Source organism: Saccopteryx leptura, chromosome 9 (genome assembly GCF_036850995.1).
Source record: "Saccopteryx leptura isolate mSacLep1 chromosome 9, mSacLep1_pri_phased_curated, whole genome shotgun sequence".
Lineage (NCBI taxonomy): Eukaryota > Metazoa > Chordata > Mammalia > Chiroptera > Emballonuridae > Saccopteryx > Saccopteryx leptura.
This window is the reverse complement of record NC_089511.1, coordinates 81,847,694-81,864,635: the sequence shown is the minus strand read 5'-3', so window position 1 is coordinate 81,864,635 and position 16,942 is coordinate 81,847,694.

Here is a 16,942-nt window from a genome sequence, read left to right as displayed (position 1 = left end):
TTCAGGAATATTCAACATGCTTTAGATATGGCTTTCCTCTTGGGAGCGAACTGCAAAGATTGCCCCAGTTTGCTTGGAAGTGATGCTTCGTAGTACCGCTTAGTCCATGCTTACTGATGGGACTTGGATGGGTAAGGATACAGAGAAGCATCATTTCTTCTGGAATAATCAGTGGACGCTCACACTAGATACAGGCCTGCAGGTTGATTCCTTGAATGAATGCTGAGTGGTTTAAGGCTGCACTCTCAGCCCTTTGGAAATTTCAGGTCTAGCCTTGAATCTTAAGGAGAACTTTGGTTCCTTTATAATATGTTTCCACATTTACATTATGAGTCTTTTCCATTCCTTAAGAAAGAGTATAGACATGGGAACATAAATGCCAAGAACATGCTCTTTTTAAAAAATATTTTCCAGGTTAAAAGTATAACCACCTCAAATCATCTAAGGAGGTAGATGCATGAAAGTTCACATATATTGCTGTCAGGGGTATGAATTAATAAGACCAGTTTGGAAGAGAGCTGGGTATTACCTAGAAACGTTGATCATAAACACATTCCAAACTGTATAGTCTAGAGAAGCTTTTACCTGCGTATACAGAAAGACATCTATGAGAATATTCACAGTAGCATTGTTCCTAATAGCCAAAATCTGACAATCATTGAAATCTCTGTTAACAGAAGTATGGGTAATTAAATTGTGTTACACTCATACCAGCAGCAGTATCATGATTGAACCTCAAAAAGATAAAGCTTAAAAGAGAAAAAAAAGTTACTATATTATTCTATTTATAAAAAGTGAAAAACATGCAAAAACTAAATATTTTACATGAGGATACACTTATGTGCTAAAAGAATCATTAACACAAAATGCAATCCAATGTTTGCCTCTAGAATCAAGGGTACATAGTGACCATGGAGGTACTGATAATATTCTGTGACTGTTTTTATAACTGACAATTTGCACATATGAATCTCTTCCCTTTTTTCACTCATCCTCCTAACCACCCTCCCATCTGATGACCATCAAAATGTTCTCTGAATCTAAGTTTGTTTCTGTTTTGTTTTTTAATTAATTTATTTTTATATTCTACATACAAGTAAAACCAAGGCATTTGTGTTTCTCTTTCTGATTTCACTTAGCATAATATCCTCTAGGTCAGCGGTTCTCAACCTGTGCATCGCGACCCCAGCGGGGGTCGAACGACCAAAACACAGGGGTCTCCTAAAGCCATCGGAAATACATACCGCCTAAAGCCATTGGAAAATACATATTTATTATACAATACATTTTTAAATAAAATATGTATTTCCGATGGCTTTAGGCGACCCCTGTGTTTTGGTCGTTGTCGCGACCCACAGGTTGAGAACCGCTGCTCTAGGTCCATCCATGTTGTCACAAATGGTAAGACTTCAGTGTTGTTGTTTTTTTTTTATTTTATTTTTAATGGGGCGACATCAATAAATCAGGATACATATATTCAAAGATAACAAGTCCAGGTTATCTTGTCTTTCAATTATGTTGCATACCCATCACCCAAAGTCAGATTGTCCTCTGTCACCTTCTATCTAGTTTTCTTTGTGTCCCTCCCCCTCCCCCTTTCCCTCTCCCTTTCCCCACTCCCCCCGTAACCACCACACTCTTATCAATGTCTCTTAGTTTCACTTTTATGTCCCACCTACGTATGGAATAATGCAGTTCCTGTTTTTTTCTGATTTACTTATTTCACTTCGTATAATGTTATCAAGATCCCACCATTTTGCTGTAAATGATCCGATGTCATCATTTCTTATGGCTGAGTAGTATTCCATAGTGTATATGTGCCACATCTTCTTTATCCAGTCATCTATTGATGGGCTTTTTGGTTGTTTCCATGTCCTGGCCACTGTGAACAATGCTGCAATGAACATGGGGCTGCATGTGTCTTTACGTATCAATGTTTCTGAGTTTTGGGGGTATATACACAGTAGAGGAATTGCTGGGTCATAAGGTAGTTCTATTTTCAGTTTTTTGAGGAACCACCATACTTTCTTCCATAATGGTTGTACTACTTTACATTCCCACCAACAGTGGATGAGGGTTCCTTTTTCTCCACAGCCTCTCCAACATTTGCTATTACCTGTCTTGTTAATAATAGCTAATCTAACAGGTGTGAGGTGGTATCTCATTGCAGTTTTGGTTTGCATTTTTCTAATAACTAAAGAAGATGAGCATCTTTTCATATATCTGTTGGCCATTTGTACTTCCTCCTGGGAGAAGTGTCTGTTCATGTCCTCTTCCCATTTTTATATTGGATTGTTTGTTTGTTGTTGAGTTTTATGAGTTCTTTGTAAATTTTGGATATTAGGCCCTTATCTGAGCTGTTGTTTGAAAATATCATTTCCCATTTAGTTGGCTTTCTGTTTATTTTGTTATCAGTTTCTCTTGCTGAGCAAAAACTTCTTAGTCTGATGTAGTCCCATTCATTAATTTTTGCCTTCACTTCTCTTGCCATTGGAGTCAAATTCATAAAATGCTCTTTAAAACCCAGGTCCATGAGTTGAGTGCCTATGTCTTCTTCTATGTACTTTATTGTTTCAGGTCTTATGTTTAGATCTTTGATCCATTTTGAGTTAATTTTAGTACAGGGGGACAAACTGTAGTCAAGTTTCATTCTTTTGCATGTGGCTTTCCAGTTTTCCCAGCACCATTTATTGAAGAGGCTTTCTTTTCTCCATTGTATGTTCTTGGCCCCTTTATCAAAAATTATTTGACTATATATATGTGGTTTTATTTCTGGACTTTCTATTCTGTTCCATTGGTCTGAGTGTCTACTTTTCTGCCAATACCATGCTGTTTTGATTGTCGTGGCCCTATAATAGAGTTTGAAGTCAGGTATTGTAATGCCCCCAGCTTCATTCTTTTTCTTTAGGATTGCTTTGGCTATTCGGGGTTTTTTATAGTTCCATATAAATCTGATGATTTTTTGCTCTATTTCTTTAAAAAATGTCATTGCAATTTTGATGGGAATTGCATTAAATTTGTATATTGCTTTGGGTAATATGGCCATCTTGATTATATTTATTCTTCCTAACCAAGAACAAGGAATATTCTTCCATCTCATTATATCTTTTTCGATTTCTCTTAACAATGGTTTATAGTTTTCATTATATAAGTCCTTTACATTCTTTGTTATGTTTATTCCTAAGTATTTTATTTTTTTTGTTGCAATTGTGAAGGGGATTATTCTTTTGAGTTCGTTCTCAGTTGTTTCATTGTTGGCATATAGAAAGGCTATTGACTTCTGTATGTTAATTTTGTATCCTGCGACCTTACTGTATTGGCTTATTGTTTCTAGTAGTCTTTTTGTGGATTCTTTGGGGTTTTCGATGTATAGGATCATATCATCTGCAAAAAGTGATACCTTGACTTCTTCTTTTCCGATATGGATGCCTTTTATTTCTTTGTCTTGTCTGATTGCTCTGGCTAGAACCTCTAGTACCACATTAAATAAGAGTGGAGAGAGTGGACAACCCTGTCTTGTTCCTGATTTAAGGGGGAAAGCCTTCAGTTTTGTGCCATTTAATATGATGTTAGCTGATGGTTGCTCATATATGGCCTTTATCATGTTGAGATATTTTCCTTCTATACCCATTTTGTTGAGAGTCTTAAACATAAAATTGTGTTGTATTTTATCGAAAACCTTTTCTGCGTCTATTGATAAGATCATGTGGTTTTTGTTCTTTGTTGTGTTGATATGGTGTATTACGTTAACCATTTTACGTATGTTGAACCATCCTTGAGATTCTGGGATGAATCCCACTTGATCATGATGTATTATTTTTTAATATGTTGTTGTATTCGATTTGCTAGTATTTTGTTTAGTATTTTAGCATCTGTATTCATTAGAGATATTGGTCTGTAGTTTTCTTTTTTTGTGCCATCCTTGCCTGGTTTTGGTATGAGGGTTATGTTGGCCTCATAAAATGTGTTTGGAAGTATTGCTTCTTCTTCAATTTTTTGGAAGACTTTGTGTAGAATAGGAACCAAGTCTTCTTTGAATGTTTGATAAAATTTGCTGGTATAGCCATCAGGGCCTGGACTTTTATTTTTGGGGAGGGTTTTAATGGTTTTTTCTATTTCTTCTCTACTAATAGGTCTGTTTAAGCTTTCTGCTTCTTCTTGACTCAGTCTAGGAAGGTTGTATTGTTCTAGGAATTTATCCATTTCTTCTAGATTGTTGAATTTAGTGGCATAAAGTTTTTCATAGTATTCTACAATAATTCTTTGTATATCTACGGTGTCCATGCTGATTTCTCCTCTTTCATTTTGGATTTTGTTTATATGAGTTCTTTCTCTTTTTTCCTTGGTAAGTCTTGCCAAGGGTTTGTCAATTTTGTTGATCTTTTCAAAGAACCAGCTCCTTGTTCTATTAATTTTTTCTATAGTTTTACTGTTCTCTATTTCATTTATTTCTGCTCTGATTTTTATTATCTCCTTTCTTCGGCTGGTTTTGGGTTGTCTTTGTTCTTCTTTTTCTAGTTCCTTAAGGTGTGAAGTTAAGTGGTTCACTTGGGCTCTCTCTTGTTTGTTCATATAAGCCTGAAGTGATATGAACTTCCCTCTTATCACTGCTTTTGCTGCATCCCATAGATTCTGATATGTCGTATTGTCATTTTCATTAGTCTGTATATATCTTTTGATCTCTGCACTTATTTCTTCTTTGACCCATTCATTTTTTAAAAATATGTTGTTTAGTTTCCACATTTTTGTGGGATTTTTTTCTTCTTTTTTGCAGTTGAATTCTAGTTTCAAGGCTTTATGATCAGAAAATATGCTTGGTACAACTTCGATTTTTCTGAATTTGCTGATGTTGTTTTTGTGGCCCAACATATGGTCAATTCTTGAGAATGATCCATGTACACTGGAGAAAAATGTATACTCAGTCACTTTGGGATGAAATGTCCTGTAGATGTCTATCATATCCAGGTGCTCTAGTGTTTTGTTTAAGGCCACTATATCTTTATTGATTCTCTGTTTGGATGACCGATCTAGAGCCGTCAGCGGTGTATTGAGGTCTCCAAGTATGATTGTAATTTTGTCAGTTTTTGTTTTAAGGTCAATAAGTAGCTGTCTTATATATTTTGGTGCTCCTTGGTTTGGTGCGTATATATTAAGGATTGTTATGTCTTCTTGATTGAGTGTCCCCTTAGCCATTATGAAATCGCCATTTTTGTCTCTGAGTACTTTTGTTGTCTTGTAGTCAGCATTATCAGATATGAGTATTGCTACGCCTGATTTTTTTTGGATATTTGCTTGGAGTATTGTTTTCCAGCCTTTCAGTTTGAATTTGTTTTTATCCTTGTTACTTAGATGAGTTTCCTGTAGGCAGCATACAGTTGGATTTTCTTTTTTAATCCATTCTGCTACTCTGTGTCTTTTTATTGGTGAGTTTAATCCGTTTACATTTAGTAAATTATTGACTAAATTTAGTAAATTTAGTGTAATTATTGACACTTGTGAGTTCCCTATTGCCATTTTATAGATTGCTTTCTGTTAGTTTTGTGTCTTGTTTGATCCTTCTCTTTTGTTTTTCTATCTTTTGTTTTTATTTGGTTGTATTCCATACATCTTTCCTCTGTTGCTATCTTTTTTATCTCATGTGCTTCTGTGGTGGTTTTTTCAATGGTGGTTACCTTTAAGTAATGAAAAGGGTTCCTACCCTGTTCATTGTAGCGCACTATTTTGTGAGTACTTTTGCACTCCATCGTCCTTTGCTACTGTTAATCTCTATCTTCTCTCCTCTTTCTTTTTGTTGTTGTCACAGTTTAAATTTGGTTTTATTGTGTTCTTCTTGGAGCTTTTACTTGTGGCTCTGTGTTTTTTTGTTCTTTGTATCTGATTGGAGAACCTTGTTTAGTAATTCCTGGAGTGGGGGTTTTCTGATGATAAATTCCCTCATCTTTTCTGTATCTGTGAATGTTTTTATTTCTCCTTCATATTTGAAGGATAGCTTTGATGGGTATAGTATTTGTGGCTGAAAGTTCCTCTCTTTCAGGACTTTAAATATTGGGGTCCACTCTCTTCTAGCTTGTAGAGTTTCTGCTGAGAAATCTGATGATAATCTAATGGGCCTTCCTTTATATGTTGTATTCTTCTTTTCCCTGGCTGCCTTGAGAATTTTTTCTTTGCAATTGGTTTGTGCCAATTTCATTATGATGTGCCTTGGAGTAGGTTTGTTGAGGTTAAGAAAACTCGGAGTTCTCTTTGCTTCATGAATTTGAGGCTTTAGTTCTTTCCACAGGCTTGGGAAGTTCTCATCTATTATTTGTTTGAGTATGTTCTCCATTCCATTTTCTCTCTCTTCTCCCTCTGATATACCTATTATTCTTATGTTATTCTTTCTGATGGAGTCAGATAATTCTTGTAGGGCTTTCTCATTTTTTTTAATTTTTGAGTCTTTTTCTTCTTCTCTCTGTTGTGCCTCAAGTTGCTTGTCTTCTATTTCACTAATCCTCTCTTCTATCTGGCCTGTTCTATTAGTTAAGCTTGTTACCTCATTTTTCAGCTCGTGAATTGAGTTTTTCATCTCTGTTTGATTTGTTTTTATAGTTTCAATTTCCTTGGACATATATTCTTTGTGTTCATTGAGTTGTTTTCTGAGCTCCCTAAATTGCCTTTCTGTGTTTTCTTGTATATCTCTGAGTATTTTTAGGATTTCTATCTTGAATTCTCTGTCATTTAGCTCCAAGGTTTCCAATATATTAAATTTTTTCTCCATAGATTTTTCCTCATCTATCTGTGTTACCTTTTGTATCCATGATATTCAATTTTCTCTTCTTTAATGGCATCTGAGGGTGGTTTTGTTGATAGTATTAATGAGATTTAATAAAGAATAAAAAGTTAAAAAATAAAAAATTGAAAAAGGTTGTTTTTTTTAAATTAATACTGAAATAAAGAAAAATAAAATAATATAAAAATTTTTAAAAAATTAAAAAAAAAAGGAAATTATTCCCCCCTCCTTTTTTCCTCTCCTCTCCTCTCCCCTCTTTCTTGAGAAAATCTTGTGGTGAACTGTGAATTATATTGTATTTAATAGAACAAACAATGCCTGTAATGGAGGGCCTGAATTGGGGAAAAGTAATAAAGGAGCAAAAAAAAAAAAAAAAAAAAGGGGGGGTATGAACCCACAAAAAGCAAATAATGAAAAAATTTGGATCAGGAATAAAATGATTTGCGTTTAGGTGTTGGTTGACTAAGAATTATGATGAGAGGAATAAGAGGGAAACAGGAAAATATGGGGACAAATTAAAAAATTACTATTGTATTTAGTGGAACAAGAGCTTGATAAAATGGAGAGCCAGGGATGGGAGCACTGCTAGTGAGTTAAAAAGGTGAAGTAAAAACCCCCCAAAATGCCACAAACATAAGTTTGTGTCCCAGATAAGATAATTTGTTCGTTATTGAGGTTTGAATGAGAGGAGACGTAAAGGAGAAAGGAAGAAACTAATATAGAGGGAGAAAAGAAAGAGAGAGAGAGAGAAAAAAAGAGGGAACCACTAAAAGAAGAAAAAAGAGGAGGGGGGGGGAGAGAGAGAGAGAGTTAAGGGTTTTGGAGTGCAACCCTCATAGAGAGAAAGGAAGAAGAAAGAAAAGATAATGGGAGATGTAACACTTATGGGTAGTGTAGTTCAAAGAGAGGAGAGAGTAAGACTGGTAGAGAGTTAAACGACCAAATTGGAGGAGGAAAAAAAAAAATCAAGGATGAAGATAAGAGAAACAAACGAACAAATATAATAAAATGGGATAGGTTATAAAGTCTGTGGATTATTCTTGATTTTGAGAGGTTATCTTTTTGCTTTTTCTTTTCTCTCCCTCTTCCTGGTCAGTGACTCTGTACCCCGGGTTCTGCCCCTTTGGCATGCTCAGGTAGAGGTTTGCAGTTGATAAGTCTCTATGGCGATGTCATGTATTGTGCTTTAATCACGTTGGCAGTCGAGGCTCATTAGCATTTATAGGCTCCGACAGTGAGAGAGTTTGTGTTCCTGGAGCCTCTCTCCTAGTCTTTCCTTCCTCAATTAGTAGCCTGATAATCCAGCTATGGGGTTGCTGCTGCCTCTGCCTAGATAGTAAGAGGCTCAAAGAGCTGGCCACTCCCCACTCTATTCCCACTCAGCACAGGGCTCTGGGTAAGGCTCAGTCAGTCAGAGCTGCTAGCGTAATCAGGCGGGGCTTCCGCCCACTCAAAGACCTCTGGCTCTGCCACTCTGTCCGGTAACACGGGCGGGCACCCACTCCCGGGGCGCTTGGAGGAAATTCTCCTTCACTATCTGCGCACGCATACCAGGATGTCAGACCGGAAGTCTCGCCCTCTGAGTGAAACCCCTCGCCCGCACTGAAAAGTTCCAGCATTGGAATTGGCTCTCGCTCCGTCCCTGTGTGTGGCTTTTTCAAGGCGCTGGGGCGGCCTGAGATTCCACTTTAGGCCCACTCAAAGGCCCCTGACTCTGCCCCTCTGTGGGATAACACGGGCAGGCACTGCCGAGGCACTCGGAGGAATCTCTCGCTCACTATCTGCACGCGCAGACCAGGATATCAGACCAGCGGCCTTACCCTCTGAGTGAAACCCCCTCCTGCACAGAAAAGTTCCAGTGTTGGAATTAGTTCTCGCTCCCTCCCCATGTGCGGCTCCCCCAGGGCACTGGGGCGGCCTGGAGATTCCACTTTCGGCCCACACAAAGGCCTCTGACTCTGCCTCTCTGTGGGGTAACACGGGCGCACCCTCCTGGGGCTTTAGAAGGAATCTCTCGCCCACTATCTGTGCGCACCGACCAGGAGATCGGGTAAAATGGCTGTCCCGCTTGTCTTTCTTTGTCTGGGTTTGGCGCGAGTGTTAGCTGTATTGCCCGGGTTGTCACAAGGACAGTTTTTCCTCGGCTTGGATCTCCATGCCACAGCCTGGTTCGGCCGTTTGTGCCGTGGCCTGGATCTATTCACCCCCTTTGCCCGCCTTAGTTTCTATATTCTCAGGTTCCAGTGAAAGCCACCCTGTTTAGGTTAGTAAGGAAGGCAGAGCATTTCTTACTCCCTATTTCCTTCGGGGTTTGGTTATATATTTAGCCAATTTTTCACTCGATCATACCTTTGGGTGTATTGCGAAACATCTGGAGGCTCCAAGGATAGGTTTTTCTGTTTCTGGTTGAAGATCTTGTTGAGTTTTGGGGGAGATTTATCGGTATCGCTTCCTACCCCGCCATTACTCTGATGTCATCTCCCAGTGTTTTTTTTTATGGCTAAACAATATTGCATTGTAGACATGTATCACATCTTTATCCATTTGTCTGTCAATAGAGACCCAGCTTGCTTCCATATCTTGACTATTGTAAATAATGCTGCAGTGAAGGTAGAGATGCATATATCTTTTTGAATTAGTGTTTTGGGTTTATTCAGATAAATACCCAGAGGTGGAATTGCTGGGCCCTTCTTTGTCTTTTATTATAGCTTTTGTTTTAAAGTCTATTTTCTCTAAGTATTGCTAGCCTAGCATTTTTTCAGTTCCATTTGCATGAACTGTCTTTTTCCATCTCTTTACTTTAGTTTGTGTATGTCTTTCCATCTGAAGTGGGTCTCTTGTAGGCAGCATATGTATGGGTCTTGTGTTTTTTTCATCCATTCAGCTACCCTCTGTCCTTTGATTATAGCATTTAATCTATCACATTTAAAGTAATTATTGATAGGAATGTAGTTATTACCATTTTATTATTCATTTTTTTATCTCTTTTTTTTCTTAAAGTCTCTTTTTATTCTTGTAATACTTGTTTGTTGTTGATGAACTCCTTTAGCTTTTTCTTGTCTAGGAAGCTCTTTATCTGTCCTTTAATTCTAATGATATAGCCTTACTTGGTAAATTAATGTTGGTTGTAGGTCCTTGCTTTTTGTCACTTTGAATATTTCATGCCAATCTCTTCTGACCCACAAAGTTTCTGTTGAGAAATCAGCTGACAGTCTTATGGGAGCTTCCTTGTAGGTAACTAAATGCTTTTCTCTTGGTACTTTTAAGATTCTCTCTTTGTCTTTTAGCTTTGGCATTTTCATTATGATGTGTCTTGGTGTGAACTTTACTGGGTTTATCTTGTTTGGGACTCTCTGCACTTCCTGGACTTGTATGTCTATTACCATCACCAGGTCAGAGGGCTCATGGGCTCAGCATAGCCTGTGCCAGTCTCCAAAGGGGGTAGTTTCGTGCTGGGCTTTGACAGCAAGAGTCTATGAGTGTTGGCTAGTCACAGAGTGAAGCATGTGGTTCTGGAGCAGGGGTAGTCTTGTTTGAAGTGTTCCTAACCAGAGCTGGGCATAAGAGGGAGGAAGTAGAATGAGGTAAAAAAGATGAAACAGGTACAACCTCTGAGGAGAGAGCTGTCATGAAGATTCAGCAGGTGATCAGGGTACCAGGGAGGGGCTGGTATATGGAAGCTGCTCCCATCCAGCAGGGAGATGACTCACAAGTGGAACAGATGACCACTGCCCATGGGAACTGAGGTAAAGCTATAGTTGGGGCATACAGCTATGCTCAGTCTGTATCTAGACCTTAGAATTTCTTGCCAATGGCAGCAAGACCCACTCAGTGGCAGGGGTGGGAGGGCTATTGTTATGGCAGGCTTACTGTTGCTAGATGACACCCTGGGCTTGGTTGAAGTATTCTCATGTTCTTCCTGATCTGGTCTCGTGGAAGACAAGGAGGAGGAAATGGATGAAAGAATGGAGGGGTATAAAGATCTAAACCTAGGTAATTAAACTAGACTTTTCTCATCACCGAAGGAGATATAATAGACCATCAAAATAAAAGTGCAATAAATACACTTTTGGCTGACTCTTAAATGAATGTTAATCTTACTATGCAGCCAAAGTCTAAACACAGTAGTTTAAGGTTCTAGCTCCCTTGCTTGGCTCTCTCTTGGCTCTGACTTTATCTTCTATCAGTTTCATCCTCTGGTTGTTCCTAGTATGGCTAAAATAAGTACTTTACAATTCATTGATTTTTAGTACATTCAGAATAGTACAACCATACCATAGTCAATTTTAGAATCACTCATTGTGATTGTACTTATACTATACTGTCATTGTCATTCACTGGTTATAGATTCATTCATTATTAATCTTTGTCAAAGGGCATCACAAGTTACCAGGGCTGGGTCAGGGTCAGGCAAATGAGGCAAAAAATTTAAGTGATGACTCTGTAATTACTTGACCCTGAGAAGCAGTGCCTCTTCAGTTCCTACGTGCTCTGTTTGCCTTGCTCCAGTCCTAGCCCTGCTAATTGTTATCGGAATATAAGCATAAGGTTTGACTTTTGCCCTTACAAAGCTTTTGCATAGTTGAAAAAGAGAACTTGTATGCCATATAATAGGCAGGGTATATAAAGAACTATTAAGTGGTACAAACAGGAACTAAAATAAACATTTACAGGAGGTTGTGATTGAGCAAGCTTCAGAAAGGGAGAGAGCCTTTAGAAGAACTGTGAAGGAAAGGTAAATTCTGAACCTGTGAGACCCATGGGGACATGAAGGAAACTAGCCTAAGAGAGGCCTAGAGGGACTTCTAGGAACGAGGTCATGGAGGCTGTGGACACCAGCATCAAAGGTCTGGACTTGAGACATGAGAGCGATGTGTGGTAGGACCCGTGATGCCTTTGAGGACTTTTTACAGCTTTCATTAAGGACGTGGAGGTAAAATTCAGAGCATGTGGTTAAGGGCATGAATCTTGGTAAATAAGGGAGAGAGATTGTAAAGCTATTCTTTGGAGAAATTTGGTGATGAAGAGGTGATGTGACGTAGCAAGGGGAGAAGGGAAGTTTTCTTTGTGTTTTGGTGATGGGAAGCTTAGGGAATTGAGAGTTGGAGACTGAAGCTATAGCTCAGGAGGTTAGAATGGGGTTCCAGAAGAACTGCACATGGAACAAAATTACAGAGGAAGGAAAGCATTATGGGAATTTTTCTTTCTCTCTTCCATATAGAGACGGTATAGAGAAAGATGTTTTGAGTGGAGAGGTTTAACATTTGGGATAGTGATGCATTGCCGAGTCTGTAACATATACCTCTGATCCTCTTTGTAAAGGAGAGAAGGGCAGAGGTTGGTCAGGTACTTGAGTGAGGATTAATTTAAAAATATCTGGCAGGGGAATGAATGAAAAAATGATTGTTAGACAACTCTTGAAGTTTATTGTTGGCCATTTGAAGTTAATTTATTCTAAAAACACTTTATAAATGGCTACTCTGCCTCGATTTCCTCATCTGTATAACAAGTAAAGTAATAGTGCCTACCTCTTAGGGTTCTATGACAATTGAATGACTGAATTCATGTGAAGCTTTTCAATCAATACCTAACATTTAGGAAGCACAAGTAGTGAAGCTGTTACTGCTCCTGTGCTAGATAAGTAGAGACCTTATCAGAGTTCTTTAATCACATTCTCCAATAGCCTATAACAAACTCAGGGGTAGAGCAGAGTCAATGGGTAATGACGGTGTCCTAGAACTGAGGATTGGTAAACTGTCACAAGATCATGGGGGCCTAGAATCAAGGGACAGCAGCAGTGGAGTGGCTGGCTTCCATGCTCATTAGCAGCTGGGTGACAGCACTGGGGCTCTAGGGAAGGTGAGTGATGTTGTTCAAAGCTGATTCTTGTCTAGGAACAGAGCAGTGGGGTGGCGGGCAGAGAAGGTCAGGGTAGGAGAGAGATAGTGAAGGGCAGTGCTCATGCAGAGGGTTTTGTGAGGATATGGTCCAGCCAAGCAGTCAGGGTTTAGGAAGGGCTGTGGCTCTGCCAAGGAGCTTGACTCTAAATCAGGGGCAGGGCCGATGCCCATTGTCTAGCTATCAGGACTGAGGCAAGACAGAAAGGGGACCCGTAAAGGGGGCGGGAAGGAGAGGTCAGGCAGGAAATTGGTGAAGGAAAGAGAAGGGTATAGACACAGTTCTTCATGCGAAAGGTTCTACTGGCAATTTATGAGATTGTAATGAGCCTGTGTTTGACTATCTGCAGAAAGGAAATTTTTTAGAGCAGCTGTTCAGAGCTGCTCAGCTAGGAAGTGTTGGAGCTGGCCCTGTGGCCCAGTTCTGTTTGACAGTTTAACTACTAACTGTGTCTGGGTATATGAACAGCACTGAGAAAGCTGTCTGAACCAGAGCTGACTTTATTTTCCTAGAACATTTTTCTCCTCCTCATGTATCATAGGTGGCTTTTTCATTGTACACATGCCAATTTATAACGTAGGTGTCATCCTTTTGTGGTAATCATACTTTTAGTCCAATACTTGTTCCTCTTTCTCTCATGTTCTGAATCCACAGGTAATAGATTTCTTAAGTAGTTACTTTCCTGGTATCACTGTCTTCAGTATCTTGTCAAAATATTAAAGATCAGCATAATTCAACACATTATTCAGAATCACTGGCCAGCTATCTTCCAGTTAAAGACTATGGGGGCATATCCCAATTGCAATCAGTGGTCTTTTAACCCTTTACCTAGTCTTCCTCATTTCAACAAATCTTTCTTATTTGACCCCCCTGTGAGCTCTTAGCTAATTTTTTAGTACACACACTGGTGAGAGAGGTGGACAGGGCCATTGAGATACACTCCTCCAGATGGGGGCCAAGGCACAAGCAAGAAGGTAAATAATGACACAGGCTCCCAGTGATTGGTTTGGTAGCTAGTGCCTTTAACTTTTACATGGAAAGAAGTCACTTAGAGCTTCATGGAAGTGAGGGACCAAAACACACCAAAAAACAAAGAACAGAGGTGCAGAATGGATTGTGGTTAGGCAGCAGGGAGAATGCAAGCAGAGAAATAAAGGTGAGAATGAAGACTAGCAGATCCACGTAGGGACGTAGTGAGAGGGAAGGTCAGGAATGTTGATCTGTATCAGATTGCAAAGCATACTCAATTCTAAGCTAGGAAGTTTAGATGTATCTGCTGACAATAAGGGTGGAAATGAGAATTGTACATTGAACAACTTTATTGGGAATGGGAGATGAGAAAGTGGTGTTAGTTGCAGAGATGCTTTAAAACACTTAAATGGTGATATTAAGGGTGGTTTTGGCTTAGGATGCAATTGCCATTGTCTAAGTTTCAGGTAATGAAGGTATGGACCTGGGGTATGACAGTGGAAATTCACTTAATGAACATGTATTGTGTATTATGTACCTAATATTGATACATGCCAAGAACTTATGTGCAAGGCATGGTTCCTGCTCTCAAGTCACAGTTTAGTAAGTGATATAAAGAAGACAATGGTGGGTGAGACCCCTTCCATTAGTTGACTTGGAAGCTGACTGTATGGATGTAAAGGACATAGGAAGAGCCTGGGACCTGGAACAATAATGGGGCTGTATATGGCTTAGAAAGATCATGCAGCAGTGTAAGGAGGGACAGGGAGGGACGTCTAGGCAGCTGGGTGTATAGCAGGATATAAAGGAGAAGCTCAGAGCTTCTTTCTGCTGCTCTCACTGACCTAGAGAGTGGGGTGGCAGACATGCAATGTTTGGGGAACTCTAGAACTGTCATAATACATTTTATTTATTTATTTATTTATTTATTTATTTATATTTTTCTGAAGTTGGAAACGGGGAGGCAGTCAGACTCCTGCATGTGCCCGACCGGGATCCACCCAGCATGCCCACCAGGGGGCGATGCTCTGCCCATCTGGGGTGTTGCTCTGTTGCAACCAGAGCCATTCTAGTGCCTGAGGCAGAGGCCAAGGAGCCATCCTTAGCGCCCGAGCCAACTTTGCTCCAATGGAGCCTTGGCTGCAGGAGGGGAAGAGAGAGACAGAAAGGAAGGATAGGGGGAGGGGTGGAGAAGCAGATGGTTCTTCTCCTGTGTGCCCTGGTCAGGAATCAAACCCGGGACTCCTGCATGCCAGGCCGATGCTCTACCACTGAGCCAACCTGCCAGGGCCTGTCATAATACATTTTAGGAGGCCAGTGGCTGAACCACATATTAATATGCAAGATAAAAGTGTCATCCTCATTGAAAATATAGACTACTGAAGCCACAAGTAAAAACAAAAACACAAGGTTTTAAATTTTGTGACAATTTAATTAAACCTAAAATTTAAATAGGAATAATGCACTGAGTTAAGGTTGGTTCTGATTGTGTATTAAATTGTAACTATTTCTGCTACCACTAGATGTCACAAAGATTCAATTTTTAAAAGCCCTACCTCTTAAAGGTCTTGTGTCCTCACAACAATAAAAAAGGTAATTATGTAAGATGATGAATATGTTAATTAGCTTGATTGTGGTGGTAATTTCACAATGTATAGGTATATCAAACATGAAGTAATACATCTTAAATATATACAATTTACCTTAATAAAGCTGGCTGTGTGGGGCAGGGGGGAAGTCCTACCTCTTGAGGCTGTGGCTTTGAAAGATTTCTTTTTGTACAGAAATAAGTTTTTCTGGTATTCAAAAATATAATAAGATACTACTTTTAAAGTTTAAAATTATGACATTCTCCAAATATGTTCAAGAATATACAATAGGCCTGACCAGGCGGTGGCACAGTGGATAGAGCATCGGACTGGGACCTGGAGGACCCAGGTTCGAAACCCCCAGGTCACCAGCTTGAGCCCAAGGTCACTGACTTGAGCAAGGAGTCACTCAGTCTGCTGTAACCCCCAGCCAAGGCACATATTAGAAAGCAATCAATGAACAACTAAGGTGCTGCAACAAAGAATTGATGCTTCTCATCTCTCTCCCTTCCTGTCTGTCTGTTTCTTTCTCTGTCGCTGTCATACACACACACAAAGAATATACAACAGTACAAGCAATAGCTTTTACCCCAATCCAGATTTAACAAATGTTAACCTTTTACCATTTGTATGATAGCTTTTTAAACAACTAAAGTCTTATAGTTGATGTCCTCTTTGTACTTCTGTATTTCATTCCTTTCATTTCTTACCCACAGATATCTATTATCTAGAGGTTAGTAGATGAACTTCCCAGGATACATTCCTGGTGTTTTCATACAAGTGTTTATGCAAAAATAACATCAATTTTAGGGCCTGGCCAGTTGGCTCAGTGAATAAAGCATTGGCCCAGCATATGGACATCTGGGTTTGATTCCTGGTCAGGGCACACAGGAGAAGCAACTATCTGCTTCTCTCCCCCTCCTTCTCCCTCTTCGCTTCCTCTTCCCCTCCTGCAACCAATGGCTTGATTGGTTCCTGGCTGGGCACCAGGCACTGGGGATAGCTCCTTGGCTGGACAGTCAGCCACAGGCACTGAGGATAGCTTGGTTGATTCTAGCAATGGCCCCACACGGGGTTGCCCAGTGGATACCGGTCAGGGTGCATGTGGGAATCTGTCTCTCTATCTCCCCTCCTCTCACTTAAAAAGGAAAACACATTAACATTAACTTTTTGGTGAAATTTTACTTGAACTGAATATTAAATGGTATCATACTATAGGTGTCACTCTGCAACTTGCTTTCATTCATTCAGCATTATATTTTTAAGGTGTCTCCCTGCTGCTGTATAATGTGCCATGATGCCCATTCTCTGTTGGCAGATATTTAGACTTTTCAGTGTTTCATTTTCATACTGACATCCTTGTATGTATGTACCTCTTTGTGCGAATGTGGATACTGAGGAAATCTGATTGTCTGCACACTGTCCCCTGACACTCAGTGGCACTCTGTCTTGCTTAGCTAAGCTAGGGTCTGTCAGACGGCCTTCTTAGAAACTGTGTCAAGGACCATGTCCTGTAGAAACAGATGGGAACTCAAGTGTGAGAGTTTCTCTGGGCAATGGATCTGAAACTTGAGCTTATGTCAGAATCTGCTGGAAGGCTTCTTAAAATGCACCCTAGTGAGGCAGTGAGTGTGCTGGGGTGGAGGGCTAACATTTCTAATAAGCTCTTGGGGTTTTGCTGTTGCTCAGCGGCCACTTCGGAAACTGGAAACGGCTG